At 38.4% G+C, this 17,943-nt stretch overlaps 1 protein-coding gene across 11 annotated transcripts in view; it reads right to left on the bottom strand.

Annotated features, from left to right (window-relative positions):
* The window catches only part of PLAGL1 (PLAG1 like zinc finger 1), a 101,626-nt gene that overhangs the window by 28,610 nt on the left and 55,073 nt on the right, over nt 1-17,943 (bottom strand). For all 11 annotated transcript variants that reach the window (XM_032651332.1, XM_032651336.1, XM_032651333.1 and 8 more), the window contains 2 exons: nt 17,459-17,500; nt 1,997-2,061 (listed from right to left, as the gene is read on the bottom strand). The gene's annotated coding sequence lies outside the window, so the exon portion shown is untranslated. The remainder of the gene's footprint in view (nt 1-1,996; nt 2,062-17,458; nt 17,501-17,943) is intronic.

Here is a 17,943-nt window from a genome sequence, read left to right as displayed (position 1 = left end):
AACTTTCCTTACCTCAAAGTGGTATGATAATGTGTTTTACTCTCCCTTATTCTTTTACTAGAAGCATACTCTACTTAATACTAGGTTGTGTTCCTACAGTTAGTTAAAAAACGTTAACCAAATGATACTATTCTGCTGGAGGAAGTCCAAGAAAGATGGGCTGGTGGAGTGCAAAGAGCAGCGGCTTTGGAGTCACATGGCTCTAGGTCGGGACACTGCTCTGCTACTTGCCAGGTATGTAACCTTAAGCAAGTTCCCTAACTTCTCTTCATGCTTACATCTCTCTACCTGGCAGAGCTGCTGTAAGATTATGCATTACATATGTCCATACGGGGGCACAATGACTGGGGCAGAGTCTGAAGTTTATGTACAAAGGAGATGTGGCCTGTTTAATAAGTATCAAGAATGATTTTATACACTGGGTAAGTTCACAACTAGGAAATATTCATAACCTGTTTCAGAATACAATACATATAACAGAAAGTATGAATTATTGGTTCACTTCAATAATCTTTCTTTAATTTGGATCATGACACAATTCCATTCTCTAACACATACTTGTAAAAGAAGTTTCTAATTATTTCCTGCCTGCTTCAAAACTTTGTATGTCATGTATTTGAAAGATTTTTAAATTCTTAAGCAGTATAATATTATTAGCTGTGCTTTTAATGGCAATGTCACATTTAACTAGAGGAAACAATTACAAATAGGCCTGGCATGAATTGGTCTTACAGGTATCATGAAGTCACCCAAATGATACACAGAAGTGATTCTGGCACATTTGGATTTTGCTAGAATCTTTCTTTTGAATGTATGAGTGGGGAAGTGGATTAATTTCAATTAGAACCATTTGGAGAACAGGAATTTAAACACACACATCTAATATTTCACTTTGGCCCTTCACCTGGAGCAGCTGTGGACAGCCTTTCTAGAAGTCAGTCCAAGAGCAAAATAAATTTGGAAGTGGTTCATCTAGTTTAGGAGAAAAAAAAAAAAACCCAAAAAAAACTCAAGTGTACGATGGGATATAAGAAAACTTGCAAAGAAGAATAAAAAAATATGGCATATTACACTCAAGGACATTTTGCAAAAAACTATGTGGAGAGAGGCCAAAAGTTATGGTTAAGCAACACTGTTAGCACTAAAGCTGCAAAGTAGGGGGAGGGTTCCTTTGGGGTGAAGAAGGCAATGGGCTTAAACAGAGAACGAATACATGTCACAGGAGAAAAACAACCCAAATGCTGGATATGAAATTTAATGACTAGGTGTCATTATTTTGAAACAGGCGTTTAAAACAAATCATCATCTCTATATGTATGATGGAGAAAAATAAAAAATCAAAACTTCTGATAAATATTGGGGATCCTGTCGACCACAAGTTCCCTCAAATTTAGGGGCAAATTTAGGTTACCTCCACTGGATTTAGTGGCATACTTATTTCATAATTTTAGGAAATTTGGACAGAATATATGCAAATTGAGAACCACCTCACATTATGACTTTAGGAGCATGGTTTAGAGACTGAATTGTCATGGATGCAACCTACTAAATATGATTCTAAGTGGAGTCTAATACCCCCAATTTTCCCCTAGCATTAATTTGTTTTTCTTTGAAAACGTCTTTTTAAGTGTCAGGGAGGGAGATCACAAGTTTCTAGGAAACAAGTCATGATAAATAAAAGGCATCTGTATAGTGCCCCTTATTTCTAAAGTTATGTGAGTATCAATGACAGTTCTTAGCATGTTCTCTTGATTTTTCTAAAGAGGAAAAAATAGGCTTTCATATTCCCCAGCCGTAATATTTCCCTCAAGGTCTGCAGTTCCTCAAATGAAAATTCTCGGAGAGCAAGTGTTTTCTGGAACATAACCCCGTCTACCGTGGAGAGCGGGAAGCTTTGGAGTGTGCTCTAACGTAGGAGAATGAGAACACAGGCTCACAGCTGGCCACAGAGAGCAGCCTGGGCAGAAGTCAGAGGGTGTAGCGGAGACACACTTACCTTTCTAAGTTTGAGGTACAGAGGAGTTTCAGATGTGACATGAAACATCAGATGTGAGAGCAATCCTAGAAGAGGAAAAAAGTGTCAAAAGGTTAAAGAAAAAAAAAAAGGCATTGAGAAAAACCATACCGATACTGTGTTAGGAGACATTTATATACAGAATGTGAGTTCAGGAATGCCAGGATCAAAAACTTCTTTCCGTCAATATGCCATCGTGTTATATTCCAACCTTCCAGAGACACACCTCTAAGTTCTTACAGGATTTTTAGTTTGAGAGGGACAATGTGGTGACGTGGTGATGAGCTGGGGCCATGGTGCCAGAATGCCAACATTCAGATCCAGGTGTCACCTGGAGCCACTCAGAAACCTCACACCACTTGCTGAACAGCTCTCTGCCTCAGCTTCTCGCCTGTAAAATGGAGATGATAACCATACCTATAGCCTAAAAGCCTTTTGAGGATTAAATGAGTTAACGTGAGTGAAGTGCTGAACACTGCACCTGGGAAGCAAGGTGCACTCCTGTAGTTGCAATTCTTTTCCAGAGACCCCAATTCACGTGAAAATTTCTCAGAGCCTCAGGAAGAAATCAGATGATAATCAGAACCTTTTGTAAAAGGGTCAACTAAGAACGTTATCCTTTAGGAAAAGGAAGCAAGTACCCAAGCAGGGCTGAGGGTGCACTGGGGAAGAGAGGGAAAAAGATGACAAAGAGCAAGGAAAGACCATTAAAAGGCCAAAACCAAACAAACAGGCAAACAAAAACCAAACCAAAAAAACAAACAAACAAACAAAAAAACCCAAAACCAAAAGGAACCTTTGCTTAACTGCAATTTTTTTTTCAAAGACAAGCTTATTACTCAGAGGAGAGGCCTGAAGGGCAGAACTTGTTGACAGTAAGCATACCCGTCTTTCTTGTAATTCAACCTAACCCGTAAGGAGGATGTTTCCCTTTCAATGACTAGATCAGCCTGTATTAGGGCCGCTTCATTTGGATGGATGGGAAGCTGTCTAAGAGGGAAGTATCTTTCTGCTAGGAAGTTTGTCTATGGAGATAAACACACACATAAATACAAAGATCTAATACATGTTGATCCCCAAACGTATTTTGAGGGGCTGACTCTTAAATTACTTGAAATTCTTCTTGTATACGACAACAGTCTTCAGGCCTGAGGAAAGGACTCTTTTATGGAGGATCATGTAGTTGACGTTATCTAGTTCTATAAACACAGCAAGAACACAACTTTTAACTACAGTCACTCCCTGGGGCCTGTATGTAGTTCTATCAATGTAGACAAGATATGCCTCACCGCTTTTAAGCTGAAACATCAAACGGAAAAGTGTCGTTTGATTTCCTACTTCTCCTTCCACCCTCTACCCCTCCCGACTTTGGTATGATGTCACACGAAATTACTTCCAGAAACTGGGAGGATTGAGCAGCCGAGTTATAAAACCTAAGTAAGAGGCTTACAGCTTTCTTATCTACAAGTTAATACTTACAGGGGCGAGAGAGTCTATCAATGATCAAGGCCATGGTAATTTTCCTGTTTTGTAAGAAATCTAAAATCTCAGCAGAATCACAACCTGCCGAATCGACCACATTTGTATGACCCATACAAGCACCTATCCCTCTACAAGACTACTACCACGACTCATAAATTTGGAAACCTGTATTTTAAACTTCATCCCTACTTTTAATCAAGACAGAAAACCAAACAGATTGCTTTTAACGTAATCTTTGTGGTAAAAACAAAAATAACATGGAGAATAAAATATTAGCCAGTTTCTGTACTTGGGTGCTTACTTACCTCTCCCCTGCACTCACCTTTTCTAAAGTTTTCCATTATGATTTTAAGATGTTATTTTCCCCAAAGAACGTTGACAACTATTTCCCACTTAAAGCTCTGGTTTAAAAAGAAATCGGGTTTAACTTGAGAATAACTCAGAAATTGGGCTTGTCCTAGGGTCCTGTGAAATCACAGGAGTTAGTACTCTAGAATCAAAATTTCCCTTACACACTTTTCACTTAGAAGTAAAGGTGCTTGCTTCCTTTGACAAGAGGTTCATAACACACAGTGGTGGTAAAGCTGGTTAAAGAAACTGTCAAAGGTTTTGTTTTGCATTATTTAACATTACATCATAGAATTAAAACCTGAAAATGGAAGTCTATCCATCTCAATCACTAAATCTGGTCAGGTGACAGTCTACAAAACTCTAAATTAAAAGTTTTTTCATCTTCTTACTGAAAATACCTAAACACTGTGCTGAGACTTATTTTTTAAAAATATTGAAGAAGAGAGCTTGGATTTGAAAAGGACAATGCCATACACTTTCTATGCCTCCTGTTCAGAGGCTGACGGACTGCCCAACAAACTCGCCACATTGAAAAACTGTTTAATAATTCTCCATAAAGGAAAGATTTTAAAAAGCTATGGCACCAATCAGGTAACAATAGATCAATCAGGTTTTCCTAAATGTAGTATTTGCAGTTGAAGCCTGGATAAGTAATTACATTCAAAGTAATGTACAGGGAGCTATCAATCCCCATTCATTCAGCTCACATTCACTGAGCCAAGAGCTTTGCTGGGTTTGGAGATATAAAAATGAATACGACACAGCTGCTTTACTTCCAGCGAAAAGAATACACCTAAACCAAGAGCTACAGGGCAATGTGTTAAGTGTTATAATAGAGGTGTGCACAAAGGGCTGAGGGCCAAAGGAAAAAGCAATAAATTCTTTCTCGGAAATCAAGCAAGTGAGGGGAGAGATAAAAGAAGGTATGGTGATGTTTCCTTGTGATAAACTCGACATTTTCTTTACTGTGTTGTCAAAAGTAAGACAGTAATTTTAGGATTTGTGAACCGTTCTCATCGCAAGTGCTAAATTGGTCTACAAGCCAGTTTCATTGATGTTTGACACAGACTTCCAGTTATAAGATCCCAAGAATAAACATTTTAAAACTAAACGTGATTGATTTGTAGTATTTCCACCCAACACACACAATCCAGAACAGCACAAACACCTACGTGAATGAAACAGATACAAAGTTCAGAGATGTTTTGAAACATGAATGAATGAAAGACACATTCTAGAGACAGTGATATCATATTAACAATGCCTAAAATAAGTATCAATTTTTTTCTCTTCTTCTTAAAGCAAAAATAAAAGAATCACCTGATTATATCATGCTTAATATTTGTCTTTCTCTACTTCTGTGTTTAAAAAAAATAAGGAGGGTATTGAATCAACTTCTACTTAACATCATTTATTATGCATATCATATTCCTGCTTATAACACAGTTGTGACAGAACCTCCATTGTCCATTACACACTAGCCCCAAACTTAAGTAATTCTAATGTAAGCACGAGAAACCACGTCTCCTTTGGGGTGAATTTCCAAATTCCTCTGTGTTAAACTGAGGTCTCATTTTCCCTGTGCCTGGTTTTCACAAGAAGGTCCATTCCACCCCATGTGCTCCTTTTCAGCTGTCAATAAACAGAGGCAGTGAATTCCCCCACGGTTTCACAAAGCTAGTCAGGCAGAGCCATTCATTCCTTCAGGAAAACAGGGCATTGATTTCAGTGAGTTCCCAGGGAGCAGCTGCAACAAAGAGATCAAAGGCCCACCTCTCTTTCCCTCCACTGCTTTCATTAGGCCAGGCCCAGACAAACAGCGACAGGTTTCCTCGAGACAAGGAGAGGGCCGGCAGACCACCTCATGGTTCAATTCAAATTCATCCGTTTCCTACATTCCAGTGACAGTCCAGAATGCTAACCATGACAGACCAGCACAATCACCCGGCATAATATACTGCTCGCTAGTTCATCCAAGGTCAGAGGGAGAAAACAAGCGCTGAGGGAAGTCCTCCGCTTCTAGGGCCCGCTGAGCCACGACGGCCCCCCGACATTCCATAAATAAACTAGGCCCGCTCACTCTCCCTTTCTTTCTCCACCCTGCAATCCCACAAGCAATGGTCTCACTTAATCTGCAGTTTCTTTCGTGTCACCATACCTACACCACCGGGACACTCTATTCTCAACCTAATGGTTCTGCTGATGATAGGAGGCCTGCTACACGCACTGCCCTTCTTGGTTCACACCCAGTAAACTACTACCGTATGATGAACTGAGAGCTGTAACTCCTGGGGCTTCCATCAGGCCTCATCTCCAGAGAAGGCCACGCGACCTAAAGAGAGACTCCGTTTGCATAAATTCTGTTTGCAAAACACAAACACGAACAGAGACAGAACAGTTAGCTTTTTGGTGTGAGCTAGGTAATCACCGAAACTGGTAATCCAAGCTCTTAAATGACAGTCTGTGGGTGAATGAGGGGTGTGTGTGTGTGTGTGTGTGTGTGTGTGTGTGTGTGCGCGCGCGCGCGCGCACGCACGCGCATGTGAGTGAAGAGGGTTAGCGAGGGGGGAGGGGAGAACCAGAGGGACTAGGAAAGAAGGTGGATTATCCTGATTCGTTACCTACACTGAACACACAGAATTTAAAGATTTCCAAAGTCTCCACTGAATTCCGAACTGCTACTTTGACACCGCGCTCACGAGAGCCCGTAACAAAATGCGTTCATTTTATTGTGCTCCACTCCATTTCTGCTGCTAATCCTGAGTAAACATGGGAATAGATGGGTTAAGTTTCAAAATTCCTAAACCAAAAAGAAAATAAACAATACTGGAATGAAAGGTATGGAGAACTCACTCCATGACACAGAACACAACCTTCCCACGTGCCCATCTTAGGAGCTTCGGGACTGACCTGGGGGGTCCATTCATTGATTATTCATTTGACTGCCAAAGATGCCATTTTGTATAGGGTACTGAACAGTCCTCAAGGTAAAGACTTTCACTTTTCTCAAACTGGGACAGAAATAAACTTAGAAAATACAGAACTCCCAACTGCACAGGAAAGGTAGTGGAATTCTTGGTAGGCTCAGTGTGACAGTTATATTAGGAACCTCAAAGCTGACTCTGGCACTGATTCACTTTGGCCTCTGTGTCTCCCTACTCTTCCAAAATGGAGACAGAAACATCCGTGAAGAATTCCTTTACGAAGTATTGTGAAATAATCGTTCCTCAAAAACGATGTACTTCATCGAAGAAAGCTGGTCTTAGGAGTATAACCTCCTTCTATAACAGATCACTCTAATTCAATAGAGCTGCTTTGGAAACTCGCTACGTTTCTATAAATCAAATTATTTTTTAAAAGCAGTCAGAAAATTTACTACTCGAAGAAAGGCTATGGCAAATGATGACATATACTCATCAATTCACTTATATACTTTTCAAAAGCATTTACAAAGCACTTAGAAACATCAATTTGATCTTCACCATAACCATCTGAGATAGGTGGTTTTAGGAATTTCTATTTTTGAATGAGGAAAAAAGCCTCAAGAGAGGTAATAAATTGATTTGCCAAAGTCACAGAACAAATAAGTATATGAGTCACAACTTTAAATATTGTTTCTAAATCTCATGCTGTTTCCTTTGCCCCTAGCTACCACCTCTGCATGTAATTATTCACTGACATTCTCCGTAATTGTATTAAATAAGTAATAAGAATCTATTTCTAAGCCCAATGCATCGTACCGCTCATTCAAGGAGGCAGTGTTTAAGAGTACGGACTCTGGTGTCAGGTTCACATTCAAATTTTAGTGTCACCTTTTAGTAGTTTTGTAAATTAAGCAATTTAACAGTATTTCCAGAACCTCGGTTTCCTCATCTGTAAAAGAGGAATAATACCTTCTTTCATAGGGCTTGCAAAGGACAGAATTAGATAACCTGTGTAAAGCAGCTAGAGCAGTGTTAGCATATAAGAAATGCTCAATAATGGTAGCTATTATCATTGATGTTGAAAATCAAACCAATATAAAACTTGTGAAAAGGGGGAAAATGCTTCCTTTTCAATAAAAAGACACACAATTTAACTTTCAGCCTCTAGATTACATGGTTCCCTCTAGCACTAAAAATTTAGCACTCAAGTCTAGGATTTTATGGGGCCAAGTAATAAACCAAGATCAAACTGTCATAAAAGATAAGCTACTATACAAAATAGAAACACTAATTGGTCTTAAAAAAAAAAAAACTGAGGCAAGTCCATGGTTGCTATAAAGCAGCAATGTTGTTTTTCTGTACAATCAGTTCTACTTCTTGCCGTTTAACCATTTTAAGTAGAAATGTATTGGTGTTAGGCAGAAATTCACAGACTATTGCCACATGAAGAGAAAAATACCTAATAGGAATACTTGTTTTATGTAGCTAGTGCGTTAAAGTTTTCAAAGAATACATGTCTTACTTCATTTGACCCTCATGCTACTCACTAGGAGAACATGGATTAACTTTCTAGCACAAGAAAAGACTGCCAGTGATAAAAGGCAAACCTTACTTTTTAACTCCTTGTCTCATTTTTCATGACCCCTTATTGATAGATGATGGTATGTAGATGCTACAGTGCAGAGTGTACAAAATACTATGGGAAGACAGAGACAGGCCAGTAAGTCTTGGAGAGCCAGAAAAGGCTTTGAAAGTAGATGGCATTTATCCAACTTTTACCTAGTACACAAGCACGTCTAGAATATTCTTGGTTGTTCTTGAGCTTCATGGGATTTTCTCTGAATTCTGAATATGTCATTCAGTGATTTAGTTGTCCTTCGCTGCTTTTGCTGATCTGCAAACTTCAATGGTTCCCCCTCTAAAAATTTTTTTTATCCACTGTTTTGATATTTAAAAAGGCAGGGAATTGAGGCCACTGTTCTTTGACTCAACACCACTTAAGGCTCCTTCTAATTCTATATTTCTGTGATTTTTAAAAATTACTGCTCATTCTTACATTGCATTACCTACTATATAACACATCAGTTTAAATGTGCTTGTTTATCTATAGCCTATTAACACTGAGAAATTTTTTTTTTTCCTTCACTACCATTTATCTCAGAAATTAATAGTTGGGAAGAACCCTCAAGAATGTCTAAGGAGGGCTTCCCTGGTGGCACAGTGGTTGAGAGTCCGCTTGCCATCGCAGGGGACACGGGTTCGTGCCCTGGTCCGGGAGGATCCCACGTGCCGCGGAGCGGCTGGGCCCGTGAGCCATGGCCGCTGAGCTTGCGCCTCCGGAGCCTGTGCTCCTTAACAGGAGAGGCCCGTGTACCAAAAAAAAAAAAAAAAAAAAAAAAAAAAAGAATGTCTAAGGAAGCATGTCTCACTAAAGAAACTCAGTCCATAGCTGTGGAAGTTTGATGGTTATTTCTTTCTTATGAAGGGCTAAGAATTGCCTTTTTATAACCACCTCTAATTGTCTTCTCCAACAATATGAAACAAACATATTTTTTAACAAAACACATTCAGATATTTGAAGGCAATTTTAACAATCCCTTACCTTGAGCTATTAATTTGAGACTGTTCTTTCCTAATATAGATTATTAGTGCTATAAGTTTCCCTCTAAGCACCGCTATAGTTGCATCCTAATTATTTGGAAATGTTTCATTTCCATTCAGTTGAAAATACTTCCCAATTACCCTTTTCATTTATGTCACATGGGTTATTTGGTAAAATTCACCAGTGTGACCATTTGGGTCTGGGTTTCTTTTCTGGAAGGTTTTTGGTGGTGGTGGTGGTATTGTTTGTTTTTAATATATACTATTAATTTGATGTCTTTAATAGATACAGAGCTGTTCAGGTAATCTATTTCTCCCTGAGGGAGTTTTGGTAGTTTGTATCTTTCTAGGATTTGGTCCATTTCATCTAAGTTCTCAAATTTGTGGGTAGAGATTGTAGTATTCTCTCATTAGCCCTGTAAAATCCATGAGGTCAGTAGTCATGGCTCCTCTTTCCTTCCTGATACTGGTAATTTATGTCTTCTCTCTTTTATCCTTGGTTAGCCTCGCTATATGTTTATCATTTTATTAATCTTGTTCAAAGAAACCAGCTTTCCGTTTTGTTGATTTTTCTTTATCATTTTCCTATTTTCAATTTTGTTGACTTCTCTAATTTTTATTATTTACTTTCTTCTGCTTGCTTTAAGTTTAATTTGCTCTTCTCTAGTTTCATAAGGTAGAAACTTCAATTATTGATTTTAGGTTTTTTTCTAATATAAACATTTAATGCTATAAATTTCCTTCCAAGCACTATTTTAGCTGCATCCCACACATTTTTAGACTATATTTTCACTTTATTTTAAAATATTTTAAAATATTTCGTGAGACTTCTTTGATGCAGCAGGCATTATTTAGAACTGTGTTCATTTCCAAATATTTGAGAATTTTTACACTAACTTTTTGTTATTAACTTCATTTCCACTGTTGTCTGAGAATGTATTTCGTATGACTGGCATTCTTTGAAATGTAACATGTTCTGTATGGCCTAGAATGTGCCCCTGGGTTATTTAGAAGTGTGTTGTTCAGTTATAAGATACTTTTCCAGATACCTTTCTGTTCTGATTTAATCTTTGTATGATTTAAACCCTTTTAAATTAATTGTCTTGTTTTTTTTTTACCCAGAATATGGTCTATCTTGATAAAGTTCTGGGCATGCTTGAAAAGAATGTGTATTCTGCTTTTGTTGGGTAGAGTGTTCTATAACTGTCAATTAGGTCAAGCTGGTTGATAGTGGTGTTTTAACCTTCTATATCTTTATTGGTTTGTTATCTACTTGATGTATCTGTTCAGAGAGGGTACTGAAATCTGACTACATTTGTGGATGTGTCTATTTCTCCCTGTATATACTGAAACCCTGTTATTAGGTGCATAAATATTTAAGAGGATTTTTTTTGAAGAATTTACCACTTTATCATTATGAAAGAACCCTCTTTCTCCCTGGCAATATTCTTTGCTCTAATTTCTACCCTGTCTGATATTAATATAGCCACTCCAGGTTTTTTTTTTTAAAACTTATTTATTTTCTTCTATTTTTTTTTTTTTAGCTGCATCGGGTCTTAGTTGTGGCATGCAGGATCTTTTTTGAGGCATAAGGGATCTTTCGCTGTGGCACACGGGCTTCCAGGGCACATGGGCTCTGTAGTTGTGACACGCAGGGTCCACAGCACATGGACTCTCCCATTGAGGCACGCGAGCTCAGTAGTTGTGGTGCATGGGCTTAGTTGCCCCTGGCATGTGGGATCTTAGTTCCCCGATCAGGGATTGAACCCACATCCCCTGCATTGCATGGCAGGTTCTTTACCACTGGACCACCAAGGAAGTCCCCACTCCAGGCTTTTTTTTTTTTTGGCTGTGTTGGGTCTTCGTTGCTGCGCCCAGGCTTTCTCTAGTTGCAGCGAGTGGGAGCTACTCTTCATTGCAGTACACGGGCTTCTCTTTGCAGTGGTTTCTCTTGTTGCGGAGCATGAGCTCTAGGTGTGCAGGCTTCAGTAGTTGCAGCACACGGGCTCTAGAGCTCAGGCTCAGTAGTAGTGGCACACGGGCTTAGTTGCTCCACGGCATGTGGGATTTTCCCAGACCAGGGATCGAACCTGTGTCCCCTGCATTGGCAGGTAGATTCTTAACCACTGAGTCACCATGGAAGTCCGCAGGCTTTTTAAAAAATTAGTGCTGAAGTGTATATTATTTTCCATCCTTTAGCTTGTAATCTATTTATCTTTATATATATGTTATGCACTTTTTTTGCAGGCAGCATAGAGTTAATCCTTGTTTGCTTTTTCTTTTTGAACCTAATCTGATATTCTTTGCCTTTTACTGAGAGTATTTAGACCATTTATACTTAATGTGATTATTGATATGGTTAGGTTGAAATGTCACACCTTGCTTTTTTTTTTTTGTCTTTGTCCCATCTGTTCTCCATTCCCTTTTCCCTTTTTCCCTGCCTTCTTTTGAACTATTTTTTTTTCTGATTTATCTCCTTTGTCTTATGACTATTTTTTATGCTTTAGTGTTGATTTAGGGTTTATGGTTATATCCTTAACTTATTACAATATCCCTTTAAGGGATACTGTACTTCTTCACATATAGTAAAAAAAACTTTAACATTATATTTCAATTTTTTTCCCTCCTGACCTTTGTGCAATTATTGTCACACCTTTTATATGTTATAAACCCCAACTCCACTATTACTATTTTGTTTAAATGATTACCTTTTTTTTTTTTTTTTTTTGATGTTGGGGGTAGGAGTTTATTAATTAATTTATTTATTTTTGCTGTGTTGGGTCTTCGTTTCTGTGCGAGGGCTTTCTCTAGTTGTGGCAAGTGGGGGCCACTCTTCATCGCGGTGCGCGGGCCTCTCACTAGCGCGGCCTCTCTTGATGTGGAGCACAGGCTCCAGATACGCAGGCTCAGCAGTTGTGGCTCACGGGCGTAGTTGCTCCGCGGCATGTGGGATCTTCCCAAACCAGGGCTCGAACCGGTGTCCCCTGCATTAGCAGGCAGACTCCCAACCACTGCGCCACCAGGGAAGCCCTAAATGATTACCTTTTTAAAAAGATTTAAATTTTAAAAAGCAAAACCTTATACATTTACCCAGGTGTTTACCATTTCTGGTGCTCTTTATTTCCACTTGGTATTATTTTCTTTCTTCCTGAGGGCTTTAACATTTCTTGTAGTGTGGGTCTAATGGTGACTAACTCCTTAAGGTTTTGAATGTCTGAAAATGTCTTTATTTCACTACCTTTTTTGAAAAATATTTTCATTAGCTATAGATTTCTAGGTTAACAGTTTTTTCTTCCATTAAAGACATTGCTCCACTGTCTTCTGGCTTGCTTTGCTTTTGATGAAAAGTCTGCTGTCGTTCTGTTCCTCTAAATTTATAGTTTCTCCGTTCGCTACTTTAAAATCTTTCTCGTTATTACTGGTTTTAAATTATCTGATTAATGTTGTGCCTTGGTGTCATTTTCTTCATTTTCTTTTTTTTTTTTTTTTTTTTGGTAATTGCTAGCTTTTCATTGAGCTTCTGAGATTTGTGGGCTTATGGTTTTCATTAAATCTAGCAAATTTTCAGCCATTATTTTAAAAAGTTTTTTTTCTGTTCCCTCCCTCCTTTGGAGACTCTAATTACACAATAGTTTTGGCTGTTTAAAGTTATCCCACAGCTCACTGATGGGCTTTTTTCCCCAGGATTTTTGTGTGTGTGTTTTATTTTGTGTAATTTCTATTGCTGTGTCTTCAAGTTCTTGCAATCTTTCTTTCTGCAGTGTCTAGTCCGCTGTTAATCCTATCCAGTGTATTTTTCATCTCAGATGTTTATGTTGTCTCTAGAAGATCAATTTGGGTCGTTTTATAGCTTTTATGTCTTTTCTTAACAAATTTATGCTTCCTCTATTATCCTGAACATACAAAACTTAGTTATACTAATGTTTTTAAATCTTCATTTAGTGAATGTTATTAAAATCTTATTAAATTACTTAAATAAAATGTTTATTAACTTAATATCTTTGTTTATTAAATCTGTTTCATTTCTGAGTCTATTTTTATTGATTGAATTTTCTCTTACTATTGAATTTTCCTGTTTCTTTGCATATCTGGTAAATTTTGATTGAATGCTAGACATTGTGTACTTTACCTTGTTAGGTGCTGGATATTTTGTGTTTCTTTATATATTCTTGAGCTTTGTTCTGAGTTGGAGTTAAGTGACTAGAAACAATTTGACCCTTTTCTTTTCTATTTTAATTTTTTGTCCGTGCCATGCGGCATGTGGGGTCTAACCCGTGCACCCTGCAATGGAACCGTGGAGTCTTAACCACTGGACGGCCAAGGAAGTCCCACAGTGTGACCCTGTAAACCAGAAGTCTGCAAATTATGGTGCACAAGCCAAATTTGGCCCAGAGTCTATTTATGTAAATAAAGTTTTATTAGAATACAGCCACCCCCATTCATTTACATATTGTCTATGACTGCTTTAACATTACAATGGCAGAGCTAAGTAGTTGCAGCAGAGGTCATATTGCCTGTAAAGCCTAAAGTATTTTCCATCTGGCCCTTTACTAAAAAAGTGTTATGATTCCTCTTTAATGGCTTACTTTTAAGATTTTTTTTGTTTTGTTTTTTTTGGCCGCACAGTGCAGCTTGTGGGATCTCAGTTCCCTAATCAGGGATCGAGCCCAGGTCCACAGCAATGAAAACCTGTGTCCTAGTCACTGGACCACAAGGGAATTCCCACTTTTAAGATTTTTTAGGTAGGATCAGGGCAGCCTTTAGTCTAGGGCTAATTTTGCCTCACCACTGAGGCAATACCCTTCTGAGCATTCCGTCTAATGCCACTTGTATTACAAAGTTTTTCTACTCTGAATGGTGGGGATGCACACTTCCCAGCCCTACATGAGCTAACCTTCCCTTCCCAGTGGTTTTTCTCCAAGCCTTGGGTAGTTCTCTCGTAAGCACGCACCAATCAGCACTCAGCTGAAGACTCCAAGGGAACCCTCTGAAGATCTCCAGAGCTCTCTTCTCTCTGGTCCTCTGTCCTGCAAATTCTAGCTGCTTCAACCTCCCTGAATTGCCAGTTTAATCACCTCAATTCAGGGTGACTACTGAGCTGTGTCTGGGTTCCCCTCTTACACTGTGGCCTTGGGCACATCATTTGTTTCCTTTATCTCAGGGTTAACTGTCTTATGCCACTTGTCACCCAATGTTTGAAAACCTTTGTTTCAAATATTTTATGGGGCTTTGTTTGTTTGTTTGTTTTGCTAAGGAAGGATAATAAATCCAGTTCCTGTTACTACATCATGACTGGAAGTCATGGTAGAAGTCCCCTCAGTACGATATTCTAATTCCTTACATTTGCATTAATGTTTTATATTTTTAAAGAAGTACTGACAAATCAACACTATCTCATTTCATCCTCTCCACATTGCTAAAGTGTAGAGATCACAAAAAATGCAAAAAATTTTCTGGGGTCACATTACAGAGCAGCTCATGTCTCCTAGTCATTTTCTCTTCCATAAAATATACATAATTTTTTTCAAAATTTACTATATGTAATGACATAAATTATAAAAGACTGTCTTCTCTACAAAGTACACTGTAAAATAATTTATTACTAGTATCTCAAGCTTATAAAACTGAGCAATATCAAATTAAAGGATTAATAGTTACTGAATGTTGCTAATGGCCAGGTCTATCACCTCAATTAATCCTCATAAGCCTCACAACTATTATTATTTCAATTCTATAAAAGACAAACTGTGGCTAAGAAAGCCTCATTAACTTGCTTATAGTGTACTTATTGGAATCACAGCCAGAATTCAAGCCAGGCTACACTTGGTTCTAAAACTTGTGCTAGCCACCATTCTGTCTGCTCTTAATTTATAGCTCTTAAAAAGCACACTTCTGGAACTAAATTCTGATAGAACACTCTAAATTTTCAGTAACAAAATGGCATTAGGAATCATTTACTAAAAATATCAATATCTACTCATTTTTACCAAAGAACTTCTAATCAAACAAGCACTGAAAAGAAAATGAAGTATATTCTCAGAAGAAATTTCAAACCTAGCTTTTCTCCCAGTAATCCTAGAAATACACAGATGATTGAGATTTTAGTTGCTTTTTTCACTTACCTATCTCTGTGGTCACGAGGCAACAAGAGAAGGTTGTATTAGGCAAAGTCAGTAACCACTATACAATCCATTTTCCCTATCCCACTTTCCCATCTTTGTAAACAAAACACACAAAAATTATTACTCTCGTAGAGTTCATCTTCAAGTGAAAGGGAGACAGATAAGTAAAATATATAACAGAAGGTGGTTAAAAAAATAAAGTACTGGGACTTCCCTGGTGGTGCAGTGGTTAAGAATCCGCCTGCCAATGCAGGGGACACGGGTTCGAGCCCTGGTCCGGGAAGATCCCACATGCCGCGGAGCAACTAAGCCCGTGCACCACAACTACTGACCCTGCGCTCTAGAGCCCGCGAGCCACAACTACTGAGCCCACGTGCCACTGCTGAAGCCTGCGTGCCTAGAGCCTGTGCTCTGCAACGAGAAGCCACTGCAAGGAGAAGCCCGCGCACCACAACAAAGAGTAGCCCCTGCTCGCTGCAACTACAGAAAGCCCGCATGCAGCAACAAAGACCCAACGCAGCCAAAAAATAAATAAAAACAAATAAATTTATTTTTAAAATAATAATAAATAAATAAAGTATTGTAGTGATAGGAAGTGCTGGGAGTGTAAGGCAGGGAGAAACAGTGGTAATTTGAAATAAGGTAGTCAGGGAAGGCCTGGATGCGGAGATGACAATTTTGCAAAGATTTAAAGGAGGTAAGGAAGTGAGTCATGTGGCTATTTGTGGGAACAGTAATTGCAAAACCCCAACGTAGGAACAAGAATATTGGTATGGCTAAAGCAGTGAGTGAGGGGGAGCAGTACAAGGTTAGGTTAGATCAGAGGTAATGGGGGCCCATATCATGTAGAAGTTGATAAGCCTCTGTGAAGAGAGGCACCGGAGTCACTGGAGCAGAAAAGTAACATGATCAGACTTAAGAGTTTTAAATAATTTATCTGGCTGCCATTTGGAGAATGGGTTATAGTGGAGAAAGTGTAAAAGCAGGGAAACAAGTTAGGAGGCTATTTTAATAAAAAGATGAAGGCTTTGACCAGTATGGTAGTGGAATACATGGTGAAAAGCAGTCATCTTCTAGATATATTTAAGGCAGAGCTGACAGTATTTCCTGACAGCTGGGTGTATAGGGGATGACAGAAAGAAGAGAGGATGATGGTGCCACAGAGACTATCTGAGCAACTGGAGGAATGTAGTTGCCATTTACTGAGATGAGGAAGACTAAGGAAGAAGAAAGTTTGGTTGGAGTGGAGAGGATTAGCCATTTAATACTGCAAATGTTTTCAGTGATAGAGGGGATAATTTATTTCCCAGGTTAAAAATGTTTGTTCAAATCTATTTCAAATGTTTAGATTTCACTGAATTAAAAAAACTACCATAAAACAGGAGATCTAAATTTTTCTTCAATATGCTACAAGAAAAAGTTACTGAACAGACATATAGCTACTCCAAATGATAAAATGAGAATAAAGTTAAATTCTCCCAATCTGCAATTCTCCCTTCATTTCATCTCATTGCCAGATTTTCACAGATAAACGAAACAGAATTTGTTATACCTCATTAGTCAAACCATTCCCATTAGTGGCTTTCTCCCAGGATGTTGTGTCCCTCTTACCATCTGCCACAAGGATGTTCTAGGTGAAGACTGTGATGTCCAACGGGATGGATGGATGTGCCACCTCAGCTCCACAGATGGCACTTTGCTCCTGCTAATCATAACCCTGATGGGAAGTCACTCCAAAGAAACAGATGGCCCCAGCCCAAGATGTGTAATTCAAACCTTCTCTAAATAACTATCACCTAATGGTATGAGAAAAAGTGAGACTATCTTTAAAATAATATAAGAACCAAATAAAAAGAAGGTTTTGCGCTAATTCTTGTTCAGGTTCCCTAGAAAAATATTCTCATGTAATTAGAAAATATACAAGGTTGGAGGTGAAGGATAAAGAAATTAAAATATCAACTTACAAAAGCCAATGATGACTATGTTGTCAATCAGGCGGGAAAAACCTAAAAACAAAAATAAAAATTATATATTAGTTTTATATAGTAGTTGTGTGTGCATTTTTAATTGTAACGTCATTGAGATAATTCAGATTCACATGAAGTTTAAAGACAGATCTTTAGTATCCTTTACTCAGTTTCCCCAGTGGTAATATTTCACAAAACTGAAGTGCAATGTCACAATCAGTATATGTGTGTATATATATATCATATATATTATACAATATACTGATCTTTTTAAAATAAAATTTATTTATTTATTTAGTTAGTTATTTTTGGCTGCATTGGGTCTTTGCTGCTGCCTGCAGGCTTTCTCCAGTTGCAGTGAGCAGGGGCTACTCTTCATTGTGGTGCACAGGCTTCTCACTGCAGTGGCTTCTCTTGTTGAGGAGCACAGGCTCTAGGCACGCAGGCTTCAGAAGTTGCAGCATGTGGGCTTCAGTAGTTGT

This window comes from Phocoena sinus, chromosome 12 (assembly GCF_008692025.1).
Source record: "Phocoena sinus isolate mPhoSin1 chromosome 12, mPhoSin1.pri, whole genome shotgun sequence".
In the NCBI taxonomy this organism is placed as follows: Eukaryota; Metazoa; Chordata; class Mammalia; order Artiodactyla; family Phocoenidae; genus Phocoena; species Phocoena sinus.
This window is presented reverse-complemented; position numbering and strand designations above follow the sequence as displayed.